This window comes from Anarhichas minor, unplaced genomic scaffold, assembly GCF_050575085.1.
Source record: "Anarhichas minor isolate MPS153535 unplaced genomic scaffold, ASM5057508v1 ptg000022l, whole genome shotgun sequence".
NCBI classification, from domain to species: domain Eukaryota; kingdom Metazoa; phylum Chordata; class Actinopteri; order Perciformes; family Anarhichadidae; genus Anarhichas; species Anarhichas minor.
In genome coordinates this window covers 1,450,239-1,469,344 of record NW_027466468.1, presented here as the reverse complement: position 1 = coordinate 1,469,344, position 19,106 = coordinate 1,450,239, and the positions used below count along the sequence as shown (strand labels likewise).

The 19,106-nt window shown below is 42.5% G+C and overlaps 1 protein-coding gene and 1 long non-coding RNA gene across 3 annotated transcripts in view; both read right to left on the bottom strand.

Moving 5' to 3' along the window:
• Positions 1 to 19,106, bottom strand: part of bckdhb (branched chain keto acid dehydrogenase E1 subunit beta) — a 46,793-nt gene that overhangs the window by 10,129 nt on the left and 17,558 nt on the right. The window lies entirely within an intron of this gene.
• Positions 231 to 19,097, bottom strand: LOC142955094 (uncharacterized). Its single transcript, XR_012955791.1, has 2 exons — positions 3,886 to 19,097; positions 231 to 3,789 (listed from the first exon to the last, which is right to left on the bottom strand). It is a non-coding gene; the product is annotated as an uncharacterized LOC142955094 (long non-coding RNA).

Here is a 19,106-nt window from a genome sequence, read left to right as displayed (position 1 = left end):
GAAAAACAAAGACACAGAGAGACGATTTAAGAAGGTTCAGCGTTCTCCTTTGTCATCGTTTCAAAGCAGCAGTACCTTACATTGTGTTGCTGACATTATTTGCTAAAATAAAAACAGGGCAAGTTGGCCAATTCATGTACATCGGAGTTCAGACTCAACATTGTTAGTAGCGCCTGCACTGCTAATCGGGACGGATGAATATCACCAACCATCACAAATAAAAAAAAAACTTATTTTTTTTTAATGTTCTGACGGGTACCTGGGACCAGTTGCAGTCTCTGCAATGTAGCGGTTACCCAGTAAGGATGGTTCATACTGCCTACTGTGGTATGCTATATCTGCTTGCTGCCCTCAGGCTGCATGCATGTCTGGTTGTGTCGCTGTGTGTGCTTTTACAAAATGGATCTGACACAAGACTATGAGCTGGAGGGCTGATCTAGGCTGGTATACAGCGCCAACGGGACAATCATGGACATTAGAGGTCTCAGCCTCCCAGACATTTGCATTTGGGTTTTCTGCAACCTGACATTAGAGCAGAAGGATGCCTCTTGCTGCTCCACCCGTTATCTACCACAGCATAAAACCAATACTATACTATAATCTCATCCACTTGCCCACTGGTCCAGACCAAAGCTATGTCTGTTCTATGCAACTTCAGCAAACCTCTGTCCAGTTGTTGGATTTCTATTTGTTCCCAGCAATAAATTGGGTAAACACCTCTTAAACTCAACTCAGAATCATCACCAAAAGCAACGTACATGTTGTTTTCTACATTATTTTGAGAATTTAAAACTTTCAATACGATTTAAGATATGTGTGAGTGAAATCCATGGTCCATGTTTAGGAATATACATTAATTGTCCACTGAAATAACGGCACAATACGCTCTTCATGTGAACACAGTTGGGTAAATATCAGACATCTCTCCATACACTCATGCCACAAACAAAGCAAAACGGCAATCAAAACTAAATAACCCACTGAAAATAAGCATCACGTGTCCATATGGTACTGTAAAAATTAGGCCAGACATTTTTTTCCCCCTCCAACAGGACCACAAAGTGTCAAACACAGGGTCATTCCGAGGCTTCATGCTGATGCTAAACAGGAAGATGTTTACATTGCTGAGGTCCCGGGTTTGGCTGTGAGGCACTAAATACTTGTTGCAAACTGTACCACTGTCACACACTAGTAGTGGGGGCTAAAATGAGTCAGCACTGTGTCCCTCTAGGGATCTAATACTTGATGCAAAGCCAACATGCCTCTTCCTGGTGGGGCATATTGAAAAACCTTGTAGTTAGAAGCTGGAATGCAATGATTCTTAAAAAGCTGTTTCCATTAAACATTATTGTAGAAAAGCTCATGTCAGTTGGCAGAAGCTACATGTTTTGTTATCTTTGACCAGTTGAGGTGAATGAGTTCAGTGCGCAAAAATCAGATTATATGACACTATCTTCAGGAATGTGGAAGTTAATAAAAACACTGGAAGACAATGACAACAGCTGGCAATCGGCAGAGTGAGGAGGAATCAAGCGAGGGGTTGAGAGCAGGGCGATGGCTTGATATGACATGTTGCTGTCATGTTGCTGTCGCCTTAGCGTGATGACTCATGCAGGTGCCGTGCTGTCCAATCCTCCACCCTGCCCTGATGCTGAACTCAGTCCTCATCGTACAGACACACTACACAAAGACGACCAACATAACTTCCAATTTACACCGTGACACCGGCTTAACCCTGATATCCCTGTGGCTCATCTCCCTGAGGGGAGACCCGACATACTGCTCGCTGCATCAGGATTGCATTCTTTACATGCTTTTGACACAAAAGGAGCCTGCTACTGTTTTTACAATACTGTGGGATAGAATTTCAGACTCTGGGGCCTGGATAGGGGAAAGCGTGTGCTCCAGTTAATAGACTTGACCCATGACCCTGCTGCTTAAACAAAAGTGACAGTCTCTGGCAAAGTGCCCACTTGCTGGCACTAGTTCAGTAGGCTATTGTAAGTCGTGCATAATATGACAAGTGAACTATAAAGCAAGGAGTCTGTATGTGCATATTCTGCAAATATCGCAAGATATGCTGGGGGCTTCAGGACGTGCAGAGTAAAATTTGGTGCAATGTGGACATGCGACACGTGCAATTTAAATAAACTTTGGATAAAACTGCAGCGGCAGAACGTTAAAACGGAATCAACTTCTGGAGAACCGCAACCCGATGTCAAGTTGAGGTGGCCAATTACGTAACTGGCGATCCAGCTCTATACGCCAGGAGGAAACGAAACGTTAATGGTCGTGTTCACTTTTGCTGCTGGATGTGGTTTTGTCGTTTTGCAAGCAGCTCTTCCGGGGGTCAAGCAATCCTCGCACCCCTAACAGGCGTGTGTTCCGAATGGCCACTTGCCCCCAACAACACTGCCAGCAGCAATACTGCACCAAACGGGCGCTGCAGTATTATGTTCCAAAAAATGGCAAAATGCACAGTGTGGCACCTGGTGCACTAGTACAGTAGGTAATGCAGCTCATATGGTGATTTGAAGTAACTGCATTTCAGTCACAGAGAAATACGAAGAAACTGTGACATTAAAAAAATGACCTTTTCTCACTATACTTTCTCACTCTTCAAATAAACTGTAGCCAATGCGTTGAATTAAACATGCTGTGTGCTCAGACTGAAAATGCTAAGATGTGGAGGTTTATTATGTGTACCATCTTAGTTTAGTGTGTCAGCATGTGAACATTGGCTAATTAGAACCCAACACAAAGTGCCGGGTAGGCTGATGAGAACATATTTGAGTATTGGAGACATACAGATTTTGACCTGATGATTGTACTAGATGGAAAGTAATTGTGGCCGTAGTCTTTAACCCAGTTGCTTCAGGTTGCCGGATGGGTTTTCAGGAGACAGAACCATCCACTCTCATTGTTAGGTTTGACCCTTTTCTGAAAAGTCATCTTTTTGCCCACGACAGCAAGCTCTCATGTCAGTAAAATGACTAAGAAGTTGCTCTTATGACAGCGATGGAACCAAATGAAGTGCATTGGACACTGTAAGGAGATGATCAGGTAGATGCATCCAAGGAGAGATTTTATGTGTCTTGAGGGAGAACAGAACAATTAAAATATGTCAGGAATCTTTCAATGCAACCTCAGGAAGACGTGCTGGAAGGGGGATCTCTTTATTATGGTTTAACACCATGACCTTGTGCCTGATGAGTTTATCATATCACAATATTCTTGGACTGAGTCAAGTATCTGTTTTGAATGTTTCCTAACGCTGTCTAGCTTCTGAGAAAAGCCAACAAAATCCAAGGAAGTCAGGCCATAAATTAGTCAACTTGTCATTTACTACTAAACCTTTTCCCAGACAATAATTACATGACAAAACAAAAGATACACACCCAGAGCCTTGCCTGATTTAAGTGCCAGCTAGGACACTGTGGCATCCCCTCAATGACACCAGCTTCTTTTCACTGGAGGGGGACACTTGCCAGTGAGTTGATAAACTTTTAATTGCTTCACTCAGCATCTGACTTTGTGTCCCCAAAAACATTAGATTGTACCCTTTTCCTAGTTGGTGGAATATTTTAGGTAAGTTACGATTCTGTATGTACACTTCTGCAAGTTGCTGGCCAGAGACATCGTCCTCCCTGACCCGGTCCGGGCACCAAGTCAAAACTCCCAGTTGGTGGCTGCTGGTGGTAGTTTGGCCTGGCGACAGCTCTGGTGGCTGCAGCTTCACTACTCTTTGTGCTGCAGGGCTGTCATTAGATGCCAGAGTTGTTCCACTGGCTGCAGAGGAAATGTCATGTTTACGGCCATTCCCATACACACCCAAACCTAATGAGCGACGTCGAGCTCGTCCTCCTGCATTCACTCTGTCCTCACCTACTTCAATCTGTCTCCTCCACCATCAGGCTCCTTCTGTCCTGTTTCTCGTGACTCCGTCATTGCTCCATGCTGTGGCTCGTCTCATCCTCATCAATAGTTTTTTTTCCCTCTTTGCTCCTCCCTCCCTCCCTCCATCCCTAAAACCCTCCATTTATCCTTCTGCTCTAAAGCCTATGCTCACGGTCCCAGTGCTCCCCACTATGCGTTCTCACCACTCTGAGGCCAGCGGCCAACGACCTGGCATAACCTCAGAGGCTCAAGTCAGAGCTGTCACTCTCCCATGGCATATATACTCACACACACACACACACATAAGTGCAGATGTGCACACAGACCACACAGCCACATATGCACGTGTATGTGTTCTCAAGTACACCACACGAGCAGACACACAATGCTCTTCATACATGCCGCTTACTCAGGATTGATTGATTTACATTTTGCGATAGTGACAGCGAGTTACTTTCACAGATTGCTTCCTGCCGCTAATGCTCTTGTGGTATTTTGGCATTGAAGTGTCATCTTAGCAAAAAAGGACACGCGGATATATAGGGGGGAAAAAAACCCTGACATATTTATGGAGTATATAATATACAGAGCACTAATTTATTGTAGAGTGTACAGACTATGGGGATGAGAAGTGAATAAAAACAGTCCATAATTGAGGCTAAACTGGGCCGCGGTTTGACTGGTGCAGAATCCCATAATGTGTTTTTCAAAGTTTTCAAAACACACGAGACTCCTTCCAGAAGAAGTTGCCAACACTTATTTGTTGGATCTGTATTTTTACGCCACTAAATTGGTCGAGAAAAACTTTAAAATAGCGGTGATGACAAAAACAAAATCTTCTGTGCTTTTACTGTAAGGGTGCACGCACGTACACACATGCTAGACTGTAAGTGACACATCGTCTTCCCATATAGTATGCCTCCTCCTTTCTTTCTCCAGGCCGTCCATCAAAACGCAACACGAGGAGGAAGTTGAAGTTCTGTGCCGCCACCGAGGAGTCGTCCTTGCCGCTGGATCCGCTGGCTTCGCCGACCCTGTAATTGCGCGGCCACCACAGGGTCCTAACTCTTGCGCCACCATGTGATCTCCGTGACAAATGAGAGCCGGGACGAGGCTTGACTACTGGCTGGGGCCTTTAAAGTGGCACTCTGCGATTAGCGGAGAAGGGTGAGTGCTCGGCGAACCGGAGGCCCTGTAAAATCACAGTGCTGGGAGGGAAGCAGGGTGGGAGGAAACACAAACACTCACTTACTCACTGCCATACAATCACTCGCTCTCTCTCTCACGACAGAGAAGGAAAGTGAGAACCAGTGAGTGAGTGAGAGAGAGAGCGAGGGTGAGAGAGTGCAAGGATGAAAGAGCAGAGCAGAGCAGAGAGGGGAGAACAGCCTCGGCGCTGGGCGGAGGGCCAAGCCATCCTCCAGAGGAGCCAGGACGCCAGAGGAGACCTCAGACAGAAATAACTCCAAACATCCCATAAAGTCCCATCAAAACCAATTCATCTCAATTACTCCCCGACACACGCACACACTCTCTACCTTTATGCCCTGCAACCACACCGCACCACCGACTGCATCGGTGTGTACACACAGACACACGACTGCTACTGCACACACTCGAACTTGGTGACAGCTCTGCTGCATGTTTTGAGCGGACAGCAAGGTCGTAAAAATCATTCAATTACTGTCAGAGGTCCTATAAAAAAAGTATATACCCCGCCTATTGAATTAGCGGCCTGCAGGCCACCAATGGGCCAGAGGCCACCTCCATGTGGCCCTGCATACGTAAAACTGATATATGACAAATATATAGGCTGTACCACATATATGGTATAAATACGCGAGTTGACCCACGCGTCGTTCGGGTTCAGGTAAGCTTGCTAGAAAATATCACAGGTGTCAAAAACTGCCAAAGCATCCACGATTTTTACGATTACTTATAATATTATCGCATCCGTCAGAGTAAAAACAAAAGCCACGTGAACAAGTCCTGATAAACTGTGTGAGAATGAACAAAAGAAAAAGGAGCCAAAACAGCAGTAACATTTACTCTGACAACATTTTAACGTTGTACTTTCATTTTACTTGAGTAAAATATTATAGTACTCTATAGTATAGTATCCCCGAGTATGACGTAATCCATTGCCGTAGCCCTACAATAGAAATGACCGTAGCGGAGCTTACAGTGCCAAGTTGTGTTAAAGTCATGTGACCGTGTTGATTCGACTCTACTAGACGAAGAGAATTGATGTTTTCTGACTCCAGTTTCTCCAATGTGAGGATTAGCAGTTTCGCTCACTGTGACGTGTTTTTTCATTGAATATCTTTGGGTCACGTTGGTCAGACAAAACAATCAATTTGAAGACGTCACTTTGGGCTCTGGAAAGAAATCATGGATATTTTTAAACTGTTTCCTTACCTTTCATAGACCGAACAATTGCTTGAGAAATTCAGCCACTTAATCGATGTTGACAATTAGTGCTTGTGGTTATGCGATCTCTGGAGTCTCTGTTGTTATTAATTACCGTCTAAGAAATATTAAACTGTGGTTGGCTGTGTTCTAGTAATTTTTCCTTTTTGTGTTTAAAACTTGTGTTTCTGTTTGAAATATGAAAATCTACAAGTAAAGACAGTTTTCTTTGCCTTGAGGAAAGTTGATAGAACTTACATCGGTGTCAGAAATTCTACTACGATGACAAGCCTACATCATATTGTACAATTTTCACATCATAACCTGCTTTGGCTTTGCAGCTTATGACTTTGTTGACATTGTACCTCATAAATACTTCTAAGCAACGAAGACAAGGAAAGAATGTCTCCTGCCTATGTACTCATAATACAGTGTTGGATAATAAACAATAATCAAAAATCAAATACTTAGCATACAGTGGTGCTTTATGGTGGCAGTATCATCAAAATACAACACCACATTAAACCACCTCAAAAGTCACCATAAGACACAATACAACATGAGGAAGCTATGACGACTAACACAAACCTCCACAACAGGAAGCTTGTTTAATGGGTCCCAGTGCCCGTGACATTCCTACAGAAGCATAAGGACATCACAGAGGCGACTGCATCTGGCTGCCATCAATACTGTGCAAAGTGATGTTTGGGGGAAAAAAAAGAATTTCATGTCCCAAATCTATTTGTCTCTTTTATAACAGTGACTACTAATCCAGTTGTGACAGTCTCAAAACAGTCAAAATAATTTACCATGACATTTTTTGGAAAAAAGGGGGATTCATACACAAGTGTTTTCTGCTAATTTGCCATCATCACAGCCGTATCCAGTGATGGACTGGGATAAAAAAAGAAAAACGACCCTGGCATTTTGCAGCAGAAATTCAATGCAGAACACACACTTTAAGCGACAAACACTGGTCTGACGAATGCCAACAACAATTTAACACAATATAAGAGCTGCAGAGCGCCATGTGCTACGACAGGATACACAGTACATGGGCTCGACACAATTTTCACCCTCAGCCAACAGAGCTTTGTTTTGTTTTATTTTCTTTCGTTTTCTTCAAAAAGTAACATCTGGTGGGAATCAGTGCAAATGTTTGCAAGCTCGGCTGAATTGCTTCATCTTTCCGAGTGGAAGCTAGTTAGCCTAGCTGGCTAGCTTCCACTTTCTGAGTGGAAAACAAACTTATCCAAACAATGGGTCCTTCCAAATGTTAAATGTTGCAAAGGGACAAATGTTTGACAGGCATCTCCTAAAAACAATCGCTCTAAAATGTCAGTCACCCGATGCTGTGGGAAACACTCACCAAGAGGCCTGTGGTTTACAACAATATGTCCAAAAACTGTGTTTTCATTTTTTTTATTATTAAAAAATACACTGTAATGAATTGCTGTAAATTGACGGTGGATTTAAAACAGTATCTCACAGTATTTCATAATAACTGTAACATACAGTTAAATGTTCATCCCTCACATGTAAATTAACAGTTAATGCCGTCAATTAACCATAACAGCAGACTACTGTAATTTAGCAGCATAATACAGTATTTTTTGTGAAGTGGCGGAAACACGCTTCTCTATACAAGTTCAGTGAATCGCAATCCATCTACATTGTACTGTCTATTGTAGGTTAATGTGTCCGTTATGACGGTATAGAATATTTTTAAGTCTCCAGTATTGTTTTGTCTTCATGATTATTGAACTGTTAACATCTCAGATAATGTTTCATTTGGTCTGTTTCATTACATTAAGTTGCTAATATTGGCGAAGCTAGCTCTGTGACGTTAGCTAGCTCGAGCTCAATTAGCCTTAGAAAGGTTAGCTAGTTAACAGCAGAGCAAGTTAAGGTAACATAAATAAAGTTAATCACCAATTACAGTATTAAAATGTAAGATAGCTAGATAGATAGATATCAAAGTTCAGAACCGCTAAATGGAAAGTCTAAGAAAAACATGAACAAATAATTGAGAGTTTAAATAAGAAATGCATAATGCATTATTAGCAAATGTGTTTTCTATTAATTTTAAGAGCTGCTGTAAAAAGCTCCATTACTTTTTGGTTTGGTTTCAGGTTACGTAACAGACTCCATGATTTATAACGGACCTGGAGAATCCCTGGGCAACAGACCTATCAGCTGGTATGTGGTGTGTGTGTGCGGACCTCTTGGATGTCTCTGTGTCCTCATGACCTCAGACACTGCCTTTTCCACTCGGTCCTGCTATCGGCCTACAGGCTGACCTCGATGATCTCAATCTGCCACACCTCTGGCCAAGGCTCTTTAACTAACCCGTCCTCTGCAGTGGAAAACTGGCGACCTGGCCTAAAAAAAACAACAACCGGTCCAATCCAAAGTGGGTTTTTTTGCTTTTAGAGAGATTGATTCGTAACAAAAACTGCCACTGCCATAATCAAAATCATCATCATTATCATTAGGAACCAAAAATTGTGTTTGGCCATTATCACCTCATGAGAAAAATGGAAGCAAAAAGTGTGATTTCTCTGACTCATTTTGATGCTTTAGCCCATTTTCAACAGTGTTTGGTAATTAATCTAATCCGTTTGATCTGTGTGGGAGACCTGAGATGAGTGACACAGGGCGCTGATGTGTGGTAATCACTGGCTAGTGTGTCTCTTACAAAAACAACCCTGGCTAATATTAACAATGCGTCCGATATCTCAGTGTCCATCATGAGCCGATATGATTTTTCAATGCGTGGAGGTGTGGGCTTGGCCACATTACTCCGGTGAGTGACACGTGGAAGAATTTGAGAAATCTCCAGTGCCTAGCGGTGCAATGTGAGCACGAGCTACTGCCAGGAGGAAGAATGGAAAAGAAGTCAGTAGCAGACAGTCAAGTGGGGGGTGGAGGGGATTTGAGGAGACACAGAGGGGGAGATTACTCTACCTTAAAAAGTTGGGGTGAACCGCAAATGGGCTTCATCAACCACAAACTTGGTGATGTACACATCTAATCTATAGATCAATGACTGGAAACTGAAGTGCTGGTCAAGGTTTTATCCTTTTTGCAGTGTTGCATTACGCCATACTTTTCACCAGCGACACCAGGAGAGACAGACAGAGGAGCTGACCCATCACAGAAAAACAACCATGAGTAATTTTCCACTGATCTCTCTCTCTCTCTCTCTCTCTCTCTCTCTCTCTCTCTCTCTCTCTCTCTCTCTCTCTCTCTCTCTAAAGTCCTGCGGGTCTGGTCCAAAGAGCTCCGTGTTAACATTGTAATTACAGTCGTGGGCTACAATAATAAGAATACAGGGAGTGCGGCCCAAACCTCTGGCCACTTTCTTCCTGTGCCAATTTTCTTCCTCTTTAGATTGTTTCCTGCGTGCGTGCGTGCGTGTGTACGAGAGCAGGCCAAAGCTATTAGGAGTGTTGTGGTGGGCCAGTGAGCAGATACTGGCAGAGTAGCCACATCTGAAAGGGCAACACAGGCAGGAGCCCGGTCCGTCTGTGTGCTAATCGCTAGCAGGCTGCCTGGCCCATCCCTGGCTCGGCTGCAGACCACAGACTCAGATAAAGGCAGCGTCTGCTCACCACCGTGCTGGGTGTCAAATCAAGGCAGTGGAATCTATATATTATAGGCGCACAACACAATTCCATGACATTTTTATATTTATTTATTTATTTTTATGTATATATATTAAAAAAAATAATCCATTTTGGATTCTCTGTGTCTGGCACACAGCAGGAGTTCCCATCATTTCAAGAAATATTTTTCCTTTTCATCTCCAACATCCTGCAGACCTACAACGTTCTCTATGTGGAATTGTCATTTGTTGAATTTGCAAGCATTTTACATGCTAATAGCCAACCTTGAGAACAGTTAGATGCTAATGCCTAATTCATACTTCTGCGAAAAAAGCCTGCGCAGAGCGTCTGCGGAGCCGCAGAGATGGGTTTTCTAGATAAGTACCCCGCATCCTGTTACAACAACAGCCACCATCTTATTAATTCTAGGCATCATCCAACTCTTCCACAATTTCTTTCCAGTCCTGGAATTGTGTTGGGACGAACTTGTATGGAGCTATTGAATCACGCCTATCGAATAAATCAAAGACCGCTTGACAAAAGGATTTTAAAAACCACAGGTCCAAATCAAAAAGAAATGACATCCTAGACATGTCTGCCGCAGTGTATGCCTGGTGTGGGCAAAGGATGCCAGCACAGAACGCATAGCGCACAGACGCAGGAGTATTAGACATTACGGTCCACCACCAAAACCTGTGGCTGTCGCAGGACTGTAATGTGCTCGTCCAATCTTCTCAGATGCAATGACTGGACGGGCTGCCTGCCTGCCTGTCTGGCTGCCTGTCTGGCTACCTGTCTGGCTACCTGTCTGGCTACCCGTCTGGCTACCCGTCTGGCTACCCGTCTGGCTACCCGTCTGGCTACCCGTCTGGCTACCCGTCTGGCTACCCGTCTGGCTACCCGTCTGTGACTTTCTTGCTAGATTTAGCAACTTTAGGAGCTAGCAATGGAAGCTACTTTCATCGGAAAAGAGTTGTCAACCCTGGGTTGGGTTTTTAGGTTCGATACATTTTTTTTAATCTAGCGTAATCTTGCTAGTTTCTCAAGATTACCAACCCTTCCTTTAAAAATAATACTATAATGAAAAAAAAAACGTATCCACAATTTAATCTAACATCAAAACGTTTCATATTTCCTCATTACCTGTTTTTCTTAGACTGACATTAAAGCAATGATTTATTCTGTTATTTATATGTATTCATTGCTTTAACAGTACAACTTTATTGTTCCGATAGGGATCGTCTATTACAATTGTGTAATTCTCAGCAATTATTGCAAGAAAAAAATGTATTTGTATCAGACATACTAATGCTTAAAATTTCCCTGAAGCTCATTTACTTTGCTATTACTGTCCAGATCGTTTTGCTGTAGCCTTGCTCTTATTTGAATAACACTTCAGTGTAAACCAGCCCTTCTCCTTCTTCTTCTTCACAGCAGAAACAGGCAGCTCCTAGGCCATCATCTGGAGACCACCTGTTGGAAGCCATAATTTACTGTTCTAAACCATGATCCCAAAGACAAAGCTTAAGGCTCATCTTTCTTACTGGGAAATGAGGCAGAAAGGACTGGCCGTCATTTCTACTGTGTGCTCTTCAGTTGGAAATGCAAAGGTCACAGGAAACTGTGCCTGAAACAAGGATGAGAAGTGGTCATGTCATGGGACACTGCTGTATCCTAACTGAGGAGGAGAGATTGATCTCTGCTGGTGGAGTACAATCGGCGAACAAGTTCAAAAGTTGTGTTTTCAAGTGTGGTCTCGTCTTTAAATAAAAGCTGCTGGGCCATGTTCAAACATGCAAACCTGGAAGTGTGCTCTGAACCAGCATTTGCCAGTGGACTTGTTAAATTTCCATGTGGCCGTTCAGAAACTTGGTTTCATTGGAATGATTGTAGCTAAAACACAAGGATAATTAGGTTGCCATGAGGTAGATGTCAAAGCAGAGTGGTGGGCTAAGGAAAGTATCCAGTTCTTGAAAAACAAACTTTTCACCTTTCAATTTTCAGAAAAAAAAAAATAAATAAATTCACACTTGACCAAATGACAAAAAATAAATGCTTCAAGTTGTGGAATCATAGCTGACATCATCACAACTGATCTGTAACGGAGCTCAGGGTCTCTTGTGAACAGAGCAAAACACCTGATGTTTATTAAGAAACGCTACTGCCAGATGTGCCAGAAAAATCCTGTGTCAAGATTGGGGAAACTGAAAAACCCCTGGCAGATTCTTCCCCCAAAGGAAAACTGATCGTCAATTTGAAAGCTCACTTCAACCACAATAACTCCGACACTTGAACATTTTAATTGAGAAGAGAGAGGTCGGGGGTAAACCTCATCACCATTACTCGTTTGATTTTCCCTCTGAAAGCAACAGACAGACCACTTTATTGGTCATAAATATTTAAATTATGGTTTGAATGTTAAAAGCAAGTTTCTATTCATTATCAAACGATTGTTTCCATCTGAGGAAGCCTGAATCAGTTTTGCATAAATACAGACAATCAAATATGTTCTAATGTACCATCTATGGTTTGGTAGCAATTTTTGGAATATTTTCCGTCGGCCCATGGGGCACTGCTCTGCTAAAATCTCTTAATGGCAACCTCGTGTGACAGATTATTCACCCCATATAATTACGGTAAGTGGTATTAAAAGAACAACAACCACAGCCGTCAGGACTAAAACAACAGGTTGAACTTGACATCGAGCACAAGTTGCTGCCGGCTCCCTGGCTCTGTTTGCTTTCGCGTCAGTTTCCACCTCGACGCATGACAAACAAACACGTCCGGGCGCTCTGCGTCCTGCCCGACTCCCCAAACACTCTACTCGCCAGCCGTCTTGGGCTCGGGACACACATTACAGCTTGAACCCATTACGAGAAAGTGAGAGGGGTGAGCGGGGCCTTGATAAGGAGGTCTTATCTGTGAGTCAACAGACTCCTGAGCACTCAGAAAATGCAGACATTTCCAAGAATCAGAACAGATGTTGCACACTCCCCATTACCCCTGCCCCCCCTCTCTATCAACCATCCACTAAATTCTACCTTTGTTTGTGACTCAGACAGTTTCTTATTATGCTGTAAGACTTGACATATTGGTGCACTTCAAGTCCTTAAGTGCCTCCCTTCTGCATATGTTTCTTTTAAGGGTTGAACAGGTTCGGCCAAATTGGTTGCATCACGCCGAGTGCCGAGATCCAGGCAGCGCTGCAGTCACAACGAGACTCCAGCTGGAGCGCAGGCCAGGAGACGCATCTAATGGGGGGGGGGGGGGGGGGACCCAGCAGGCCCAGCTCAAGTCCTGATAGAATAGCATCAGAACTGCTCCAAAATATACACACACGGTAGTTAGTTTGAGCAAATCGAGCTGGCGCAGGGATACAACCTACAAAGTTCACCATCCACCGTTCAAGCCTGCAGGGGAACAGTGTTTAATACTTAAGACGGATTGTTGATGGATTATGATTTAAGGTCTTTTATGGGCGCAGATGGGACTTCCACACTCACAGGCTCGCACGGACTTGCTCCGACTTTCTGAGGTTCAAAATGAACAACAATCTGAGGGATGAGTCCAATAATGCTGAGAGAGAGTAAAAGGCAGAGATGATTAAGAGAAACAAAAAAAAAAAAAAAACACAACAGGCCGAGCTTTGTGCTCAGCAAGTAACTAAGAGATACCAACACTACAGAGGCTGTAAAAACAGATTTCTTTGTACCACTCCTTACAGTAACACTCTGGGCTCGCTGCATCTTGTGCGCTGACCTTTTAGAATAAGTATTAGAGATGTAAAGGTGACCCTTTGAATGCATCAAAGTAAGAAAAATAGGAAACAAAAGTACTCTTTCAACTCTCTATTGTAAGGCTGTTGTACAATAATGCACAGATGCAGTGTTTATAGCTCACTCAGCACTGCAAAACGTTGATAGAGGAATTAGGGTTGTCACCTTATATTTAATATTACAACTTTCATTTGAACATGGGAGAAATGTAATATTGGAACTGTAATGCCCTGTAACCATTTGAATTACTTTGTCATGCAGTCCAGCAGAGGGCTATGGTGTTAAAACACAAACAAATGTCAAGTTATGGAACTTGTAAAACACGATGCAGAAATAAACGAGTGATTTGTATCCGAAAATCGAGATCTCTTTATCTATATATCACCATTTGTATATAAACTAGTGCTGGGCAAGTTAACGCGTTAATTTCGCGTTAACGCATTCATTAATTAACGCCGACAATTACTTTATCGCACGTTAACGCATTTTTTTATTTATTATAAATTTATTTATTTATTTTTTTTTTTTAATTGAAAGACAAGAGACAATACATATACATAACAAGAGGATGACAACAACAGTGGGATAAAAGCCAGCAAACATCCTATAGTCGTGTGTGAGTGAGTGAGTGAGTGAGTGAGTGTGTGTGTCCTTGAGCCTTTTGAGATGGGAAAAAATAATAATAATAATAATAATAATTTAAAAAAAACAAAAACAAAAAAAACAGGTAAGTATTTTTAATGTATTATTATTGTAACAGACCGTCTCATGTTTATCGTTTTGTATTGGAGATAAGTCCCTTCAGGGTTGCCGTAGAGAAAAGGCAACTTCCGCTTCTGGTCGAGGGGGGGGCGGGCAGAAATAAAGAGAAGCTGCACCAGCTGTTGCTCTCCCTGGAGACTACTGGACATCGCTGCGGTAAAGTCAGCAGACACTCAGATCTCTGTGGTCAACTCAGCAGACACATTTTAGTGCACCTATATGCTGAAATTCACGGTAAACGCATTTAAACAGCACAGATCGGGAGCGAGCAAAGGACTTTGAAAGTTAGCGGAAACATTAACGTGAGACAACATCCGGTTTCTTCAGACGAACATCCGGTTTTCAGAATAAGATGCCAACAAAGTATGAATTATATTCACATTAAGTATAAAACATGCTACCTGCATCTCGTGAACCAAATGTTATTGCCCTTTTGTTCATATAGCAGTACTTTTAAAATAAAAGTGCGCAATACACTACCTTTGAATTAATTATTGAACTTTGCCATAACAATGCGATTAATCGCAAAAAATCCATGCGATTAATCGCGATTAAATATTTTAATCGTTGCCCAGCACTAATATAAACACACACACACACACACACACACACACACACACAGTTGTACAAATACATTGTCACATTTTTACTAAATCATCCCCATTTGCATGGCTCAAGAACATTCAGATTCCTCATATTCATTTGGGAATCGTGAGGTATTTGTGAATCTTGGATGGTTTGGTCTCACCGCTGTGTGTCACACAAAAGGTGACGGGAGGACGAGACGCTCTCCAGTAGATGGCGGTAATGAAACATTTATGGATGGCGCAGAAAAAAAACAAATGTAGAACCGATCACTCAACTATAGCTATAACTGGATACAGCCAATTATTAATACTTTTTTAAAATTCTGCCTAGCTGGTATTAATGCCACGCCAATGGCTGGTTAAAACACAGCATGATCATGTTGTAAGAGTTATTACTGTTGCTGTCACAACAATCAGGTAAATTCTACAAATTACATAACTACTTCATGTCTGCAAATTCAGGTTTCTGTCAGAAATCAGAAATCCATTTCATCAAATAGAATCTGTGAAACAGAAATGATGGGAAAGCATCGTGAAGCACCAAACAGAATTCAGCACGTTAGCACATACACACATTTTACTAAAAATAACATAACATTGCTGATTATTCTCCATTGTCGGTAACAACCTTTTAAGTTAACTAGGCTATGATGGCTGGAGGTTGGCAAGTATGCTGATCAACCATACTTATTCATCATTGACCATGACTATTAACTTGGCTTTTCATCAAATGCTTTAAAATTGAGAATTTGCTAAATCCCTAGGGGTTGAGAAGTGAAGACCTTGACTCCTGCCGTGGGTAACAGAAGGATAGGACCTACTCGTACCGAATTTCGCTCCAAATAAATTGAAAAGTTGGCATCCCTGTAAATAAAGTTTTTAAGTTTTTTACAGCAGTTGGCATCCATAAATGTTGCATTATCACTATCATCTACTGGAGAGCGCTGGTCCAGTAGGCCAAAGCAACCAAAAGCACATTTCCATTCTAAGACGCTAAGTTGAGTGAATGTCATCAAGACATGCAAATGGTGACATTCTAGTAAAAATATGACAATGCATTCGTTTTGTGTTTATTTACAAATGGTGATATACAAGTTGTGAATCTAGAGGCACAGATACCGATTTACAGATCACTCTGCACGCGTTTGTGCATCGTGTTTGTACGAGAAACAAGTCACGTGACATTTTACGAGTCACATGCTCCCAGTGTTTGTGGACTTTGTGTGAAACGGCACGGTAAAACGGTCTCAAAGGAATCCACACAAGTAGGCGGGAACTCGGCAAATATATTTCCTTTGAAAAATGCTAAGTTGGTGTACAAATGAGGAAAAACAAGCTGTAAATTGGAGGCACAGATTATCATATCACTCAGCATCTATTCGTGCACTGTGTTTTATGAGTTACGTAACTTGACATTTGTTTGTAAGCACAATACCAAAAAGGTGTTCTTCAAATGCTCAGCTCGACCTATTGCATGAACTATCAGTGAACTAAGCGTTTAAATAAAATAGAGGAAACTAGCAGGGAATGCCATGCTGATCGGATTATCTCGACAATAAAACAACTGAGAAGCAGTGTGTGAAAGCACTTTGGGTTCTACGCCGCAGACAGCAAACACAGACGAAGACAACAAATCTGATCACTCACCTGCCTGCTGCCAACAGGGGAGGCAACAGAGATGAGTGGAGTGACATTAACTGTACTTCTTTATCAACCTGCCTACTTTGCCACACTCATCCTCAGGACCCTTGTCAGAATATGCTACATGGGTTTCATTCAAATTAATCTGAATGATTAGTTAGTTTGAATTAGTTCAAACTTGACTTTTTGAAAAGAAATGACCAGGTGGGATAAAGGTGGGAGACCAATACTTCATCAGCCAACTGATGCTCGTGGGTTTGTCTTTGATGGGCAATGTTTAGCAGGACAGATGTGCCTGAAGGTGGAAACAGCAGTCACATAGTCGAGAAGTTACAGTCGGTTAAGAACGACTGATGGGAAAATAAGAAGCTTTTTTAATATTTTTGTTGAAGGTCCACGAGCTGCAGCCCAGTGGGACCCGTGTGTGGTGCAGCGGGAAGTGCCGTCTCCAACCACTGTTAAAGAAGCGATGACTGTATTACGGACCGGCCCTGGTGAGCCACTCTGATTCATCGCTGGCCTGATCTGGAATCTGGAAAACCTGAGAATGAGGCTGAATCAGCAACGATGGAACTAACACAATAAGGAGAGATGTTTTTAATACGGCTGACTTGCGAACTCTTACAAATGTGGATACATGTAGGAACGGACGGAAACGTTGGCTCACTGGCCATCTGAACAACAATAAAAGCCATTAAACAACAGTGAGTAAAGCAGACCACTCAGTGAGGAATGAAAAAGCTCTTCTGCAGCCATGTGTGCCTGTGAGCATCTTTACACAGCTACATCTCCGCTACAGGGAGACTTTCCACAGCATATCATCTGAGCCATTGGTCTGGCAGAGGTAAACCAGACATTTTATTCATCCCAAAAAGAACAACTATTACATTTACTGGACTGCTCAGCTCTAGACAGCGGGTCAAAGGAAAAGTCACTCACTTTCTCTCCACGTTTACAGCAATTTCAGCCTGTGACTCCCCCTCGTCACCGAGAGGGTTGGATATATTTAGATCCAAGTATAGCTGGTGGCTGAATGGATTCCTCAGGAAACAGAGAGATGGCGTGCTCCTCGAGAGCGCCGCCTTAATGATCTCTCATGCTGAAAGACCCATCGTTCTTCATTCATGCTATACATAAACACACGCTCAAAAAAACAACACGCCGGCGACATATAAATCAGCTCATCAACACATCCCTGACTGAAAGATGCGCAAGGTAAAATGTGACTCACATGGAATTTTAATTGGCTGCCAGTGGGCGGACGTGTGTCTGTGGCTTATCTCACTGTCGGCACACTCACCGCATCTGACGGACCGTTAACAAGCGCTACAGAAAAAAAGGCCGGCTCTACAGAGATGTGCGCTGGCCGGAAAAAGCTCGACACCAGGTGTCCAATCTTTTGAATTAAGAAGTTGACACAATGTTACGGCTGCTCCCTTCCTACAGCTCGGGATAGCACTAAAAATATATGTATCAGAAGATAGTAACCTTTACAAAAGGCTCCACAAACTCCTTACTTACAAAAGCCAAAAGGCTTTTAAACTATTGTGAGGTTATTACAACACACTTGCTATTATATGCAGAGATAAACATATAATCTAGGCTCCTGGCAATACTTTGTTTTATTATGGCCATCAGTGTATCTGCATGGGTGGGTTGCTGTATGACAAAGCTCTAAATATCTGAGCATCAGCAAAGCTGCAGCCACAGAACCAACCAGATGCCATGCCAGCCCCGAGCAGCAGCAGAAGCCAGTAGTCAGGGCACCACTGTGAAGGGTCACCGAGGACGCACAAGGCCGCGTTTCTCATTCTATGCACGATACTTTCGGCATGTGCATGGCTGCAAAGAACTGTACAGGCAAACGTATGAACACTTCCGTCTGTGCAGATGCTCAGTGTAGTAGAAACAGAACCACGCGCATTTGCAACTAATGTCCATTTGGAGTATATCCTTTAGACTGGGGCTGATACATTAACAATATATATTTTTGAATGACAGAATATAATCAGTTTGGTCATTTGTAAATATACACAGGTATACGTAAGAAATACACTGTATGAATGAAGCAGATTGCACTCATTCTAGGGCTGCAGCTAACAATTATCTTATCTGCCAATTATTTTGCCCATTGATTGATTCATTGTTTGGTCTATAAATTGATGGGAAAAAAATACCCATCACAATTTATCAGGGCCCAGTCCAACCAACAGTCCAAAACAAGAAGACATTCAATTTAAAAATATATAAAAACAGAGAAATTAAGCTAATTCCATCATATTCTAAATATGAAACACAAAGGCACAAAAACAAACCCTTCTTATGCAAGTCAAAGAGCGTCTGTAACCCGCGAACATTCATTCTTAATGCAGCACAGGCAAAGTTCATGCCAAGCGTCGCAAATTAACAATGGCAGACCCGTCTAC